Genomic DNA, 5,996 nt, shown 5'->3' with positions numbered 1-5,996 from the left:
AACATGGAACTTTATCAGCAATCGGCTTTTTAAACTGTTCCGTAAATTTAGATGGATACGGAAATTTAGGTGGGAATGGACATTTAGCCTGAACAAAAAAATTCATTGAAAACTTTTTTTTTCCAGAATAGGCATTTTAAACAGATCCTGTAATTTAACCGGATGCAGAAATGTAAACAAAAACAGTAATTCGTCAAAACAAGTTAATAAAAAGTCTAGTGACAATTTAAGCGCAATTTCCTTATGTTATCCATAACAATTTTAAATCGAGATAAATCATATATTCAGCAAATAAATAATTCAACACAAGTAGTTTCAATAATTCAAAACAAAATAGAAAAAATGCTTTCGAACCTCCGCTCATTCGCTATGGTAAAATCCTTTCGAACCTCAGCGCTTTGCGCTAAATCATCCTAGGCCTACACGATGCTCAGTTTAAAAATTCTTAATTAATTTTTTGTGGCCGAACGAAAGGATATTTTTGAAAACTTTCTTCGGCAATATTGTTTTAAATTATGGCAGGAATCGATTGGTAAATGTTTCAAGTCGCTAAGTGGTCTGGTTGCCGAGATATGGAGCAAAGACAGCATTTGTTCGAGGTTTTTTGGCTTTTGCCGGAAAATCCAGGAAGGAATTCCGGGAATTTATTTGGCCTATGTTCATCCTCGGAACTTGCTTAACATATTTGCTTTGGAACTAGTCCTCGATATTGCTTCGTTGAAGAGGAGATACGACTTAAAGCTGCGGACACACATCCATCCATCCATTCCCAGAAATGACGAGTTAATAATCGCAATTCTCCAGAATGGAAATTGCGCTAAAAACGTTTTTAAATAAAAACTTTTTGTGTAATAATGCAATAAAAACTACATAATAAACTACACACTACTATTTAAATAACTATAAATAAAAGCGTGGTTGACCTTATTATCTATTAGATACATTTACGTATATTTATGAAGAGACCCACGCTTTTCTTTATAGTTATTTAAATTGTAGTGTATAATTTATTTTCTTCATTTTAGTGCATTATTGCATAAAAGCTTGTTATTAAAACGTAATTTATTAATATTTTTTTTCAGTACTTAAATTTTAAGTAAACCGGAATTGATCTCCCCTAAATTTTCTCGAATATCTATATATATAAAAAGCAATGTATGTCTGTGTGTGTGTGTGTGTGTGTGTGTGTCTGTGTGTCCTTTATGCATTACTACACCTCTCATCACATCGCCGTGAAACTTTGGGAAGTTGTTGAGAATATTCCTGGGGAGGTTTCTGCGAAAAAAAAATTTCAAATTCGCAGGGGTGGCGCCCCGGCAGGGCGCGATTTGTTTTTCTCTATATACGGTATATAAAAATAAAAGTCTTTTTTGATTTCACACTGTTCATCCGATAGGCATGAAACTTTGGGGAGTTGATAAGAACACTCTAGAGAAGGGTTCTGTACAAAAATCATTTTTAATTTCGCAAGGGCGGCGCCCCGGCAGGGCGCGATTTGTTTTTCTCTATAAACGGTATATAAAAATAAAAGTCTATTTTGATTTCACACTGTTTATCCGATAGGCATGAAACTTTGGGGAGTTGATTAGAACGCTCTAGAGAAGGGTCCTGTACAAAAATAATTTTAAATTTCGCAAGGGCGGCGCCACGGGAGGGTGCGATTTTTCTCTATATACGGTATATAAAAATAATAAAAGTGAATTGCCGTGACACCGTTCACACGATCGCCATGAAACTTTAGGAAGTTGTTGAGAATATTCCTGGGGAGGTTTCTGCGAAAAAATATTTCAAATTCGCAGGGGTGGCGCCACGGCAGGGCGCGATTTGTTTTTCTCTATAAACGGTATATAAAAATAAAAGTCTATTTTGATTTCACACTGTTCATCCGATAGGCATGAAACTTTGGGGAGTTGATTAGAACGCTCTAGAGAAGGGTCCTGTACAAAAATAATTTTAAATTTCGCAAGGGCGGCGCCACGGGAGGGTGCGATTTTTCTCTATATACGGTATATAAAAATAATAAAAGTGAATTGCCGTGACACCGTTCACACGATCGCCATGAAACTTTAGGAAGTTGTTGAGAATATTCCTGGGGAGGTTTCTGCGAAAAAATATTTCAAATTCGCAGGGGTGGCGCCCCGGCAGGGCGCGATTTGTTTTTCTCTATATACGGTATATAAAAAGAAAAGTCTATTTTGATTTCACACTGTTCATCCGATAGGCATGAAACTTTGGGGAGTTGATTAGAACGCTCTAGAGAAGGGTCCTGTACAAAAATCATTTTTAATTTCGCAAGGGCGGCGCCACGGGAGGGTCCGATTTTTCTCTATTTACGGTATATAAACATAATAAAAGTGAATTGCAGTGACACCGTTTATCCGATAGGCATGAAACTTTGGGGAGTTCATTATAAAACTCTAGGGAAGGGTTCCGTAAAAAAATCATTTTTAATTTCGCAAGGGCGGCGCCACGGGAGGTTGCGATCTTTCTCTCTATACGGTTTATAAAAATTAGTCCATTTTGGTGTGACACCGTTATCCGATAGCCATGAGACTTTGGGGGAGTTGATTAGAACAATTCAGGGAAGGGTTCTGTAAAAGAAATCCTTTTTTAGTTTCGCAAGGGCGGCGCCACGGGCGGCTGCTATTTTTCTCTATATACGGTTTATAAAATTTCGGTTTCACACCGTTCATCCGTGTACCATGAAACTTTGGGGAGATGATTAGATCACTCCATGAAAGGGTTCTGCAAAAAAATATTGCATAGCGAGTAAGGGGTACTACTATATTCAGCGGTAAAACTATAACAGGCTTCTAAAAATAACTTTGTAACGCGAGTAAATCCTTCTGTACAGTTTCGTCACCTTTCGAAAGATGAAAAAAATAACTTTTTGAATTTGAGGAGCCTACTGTAGAGTTTCGTCACTTTGCGAATGATGCAATAAGCATCTATTATTAGACAATTCAGTCAGAAATTGAGATCGAGCATCTAATAATAGACCATTAGTAACGCTAGCATATTGCATCAGTCACACTGATATTTAAAATACGTCAAATAATTTTTTTACGTGTTAAAGATAAAATCCTGTTCATTTGTGTCACTTTAGCGAATGACGAAAGCTGCATCATTATTAACAGGATGCTATTTGGCCGATGGCGCCTGTTAGTTTTAAGGAGCTAGGGGTCGTACGCCGCGCCTATGCGGTAGTGTAATCGGGGGGTGGGGGCCCTGGGAGCGTCCCTCTACGTCTCTGACACAGAGGCGGTCACCCAAGTGTGTTCTACCATATTATTACGGTGAGTGATTAATGTACACTCAAGGTTTTCATGCGGTAGTGTAGGTAAACCCGTGTCCTGAAATTTATGATCCAAGAACAGGCATTGTTTACATTTAAATAACTCATTTTTAGAAAAGAAGGTCACGCGTCTAAGAACATATAATTATAATTAATAACACGTTGGTGAAATCCTAATATATTTCGTCAAACTTTCTTCTATCCCCGCGGCAACGCGCGGGGGTCGGGTACGCTAGTTCTTATATAAAACAATAAGAGATTGGGACTTGGGCTATAGACATGATTTTTAATCCATTTTAAATACTTTAACTTTTTGAAATAGAATAAAATCTCGTAGAAAAAGAAATGCACACTAAGTGAACGCTAAATAAATTATTATTAGTACCTTATAAATTTACATTCGCTTTTTGAAAAATCGGAAATAGCGTAAATTACTACTTCCGTTTAACCGAAATAACTCAAAATTTGATAGAAGGTAGAGAATTAGATCTTTTACTTATATGTGAAATTTCATTCATCTATCTAAAATAGTACTTAAGTTATAGGCTTTTGAAACATTAAAAGTAAAAAAGTACCACTTCTGGTTATCGGAAATCGCTCAAAAGTTAATACAGATCTACGATTTTGTTTTAATACTTATATATGAATTTTCATCAACCTGGCTGTAACGGTACTCAAGTTATCGTGTTTACACACGGACAGACAGACAGACACACAGACATACGGACAAGATTGCAAAACTATGTTTTTCCGACTCAGGGAGCCCTAAAACGTCGAGATTTGCAAAAATCTCGATTTTTGTTTTTTGCACGATTACAAGACTTTCTCTATACTTCGTATATACGAGAAAGTAAAAATATCGGCATGCAATTATCGACGATTACTTAAACAGTGTACTGGAAAATGTGGAAACCGAACATGCAAAAATATTGATTGTTATTCCATTAATCCGTGTGGTTTATTAAACTTCTCCTAAACAAGCCAGGAAACTATTTTATAAATGTTTTATTATTTCTAAACTTCACTATTCTATTTGTACTTTTATGTATAGCTCGGTTTGAGAAATCTACATCTTTCATCAGCTTTTAAAAATCTCTTACGGTAGCAAAGTTGTAGCGCTTTAAAAAGGTGTTAGTTTATTAGTTTGTTGTTTTTTTTTGGTTGGTTTTTAGAGAGAATGTGCACTCTGCTTAGAGCTGTAAAATACGTATTTAGGTAGAGAACAATGTTCTTTTTGACTAAACTGTTTATCAGAAATTAAATTAAAGACATTAATTACTGTATTGCAGTGGCGTAGCGAGGTCGGGTGTCACCCGGTGCGGTACTTAATGGTGTCACCCCCCCAGAGGCGTAGCGACCCTTCCCGGGGACAAACTTTCAAAATTTCGATTTGCACCCCCCCTCAAACTTTCGATTTGCACCCCCCCCCCCTCCCTCAAGTTTTCGATTTGCACCCCCCCCCCCTCGAACTTTTGATTTGCACCCCCCCTCAAGTTTTTCTCTATATATTTTGCTATTTTTTGCCTTGGTGTCACCCCCCTAAATGGTGTCACCCGGTGCGGTCCGCACCCACCGCCCCCCCCCTTCGCTACGCCCCTGCTGTATTGATATATTTATTGGTTAATTAACCACTTAGATTATAAAATTTAGAACAATGACTTTTACTTATAGTGACGTCACATGACTTATTTACATTTTAAAACAACAATGGCGGCTTCAATCGAATATTTTGGCGCCCATTCAAAAAATTAGCACATTATAAAGCTAATTTTCTGTCGGGTATAGCTTAAACGATACATCCGTTTGCTTTTTTATTTGATTTCAACACTATTATCTATTTTCATGAGTTATTCTAATTTTAATATTCAGCAAATTTCTCTAGATCTAAATTTTAATTCTAGAATCAAATTAAGCTTGGTCTACGCGTTGTTTCTGCATATTGACACTAAACATAGTCGAAGTCATACCCCCAAACCTTGCACCTAATGTCAAACACCACATTTAGAGGGGGCACGCCCCACACACACACAATGTAAAGCACGTCTACCGTCCCATTAAACAAAATATACATTTATAGAATACATATTTTTACCTGTGTCCGCTCCCTTCCAAAAAATGTAGTCCACCCTCACCCCCGATAATTTCAAGAAACCGCCCCCCCCCCCTTCTGAGGAGGTATAACTTTGAAAGAAACACTGCTTATAAAAAACTAAAGGTAGAGCCTACTTCTATAATACAGACCTGTTTCCTACTTTCGACCGATAAACGAAGACAGTGTTCTTTTCAGGCTTTTTTTTTCCGGGTGTGGGGCACATACATTTTTGCAGGGGCGAATAAATTTCGACGGGTCGGGGGAGGACGGCACTGGTAAATGTATATATTTTCTATATAAATTATATTACGCTATTTGGGGAGGGGGGAGGGGGGATTACACGTTCTACCATCGGGGGGGGGGGGGATAGATGTTCTACCATATGAGGGGGTGGGGGGGTGGGGGGTAAAGGGGCTTTGCCCCTACCAGAAGTGAAACTCTTCACGCAAAACACTTATAACATTAGACACATAATTTAGGCCGTACTGTCAGTATTTTTATTATGAAGTATCGATTGCGTAATTTCTTCTAGGGAAGGGGTGTGGGAATAGGGTTGGGCGGCAATGACGTTCTTTACAGATTAGACACATTAATTAGGCCGAAATGTCA

This window comes from Physella acuta, unplaced genomic scaffold, assembly GCF_028476545.2.
Source record: "Physella acuta isolate Inbredline_101_S28 unplaced genomic scaffold, ASM2847654v3 ptg000672l, whole genome shotgun sequence".
Lineage (NCBI taxonomy): Eukaryota > Metazoa > Mollusca > Gastropoda > Physidae > Physella > Physella acuta.
This window is presented reverse-complemented; position numbering follows the sequence as displayed.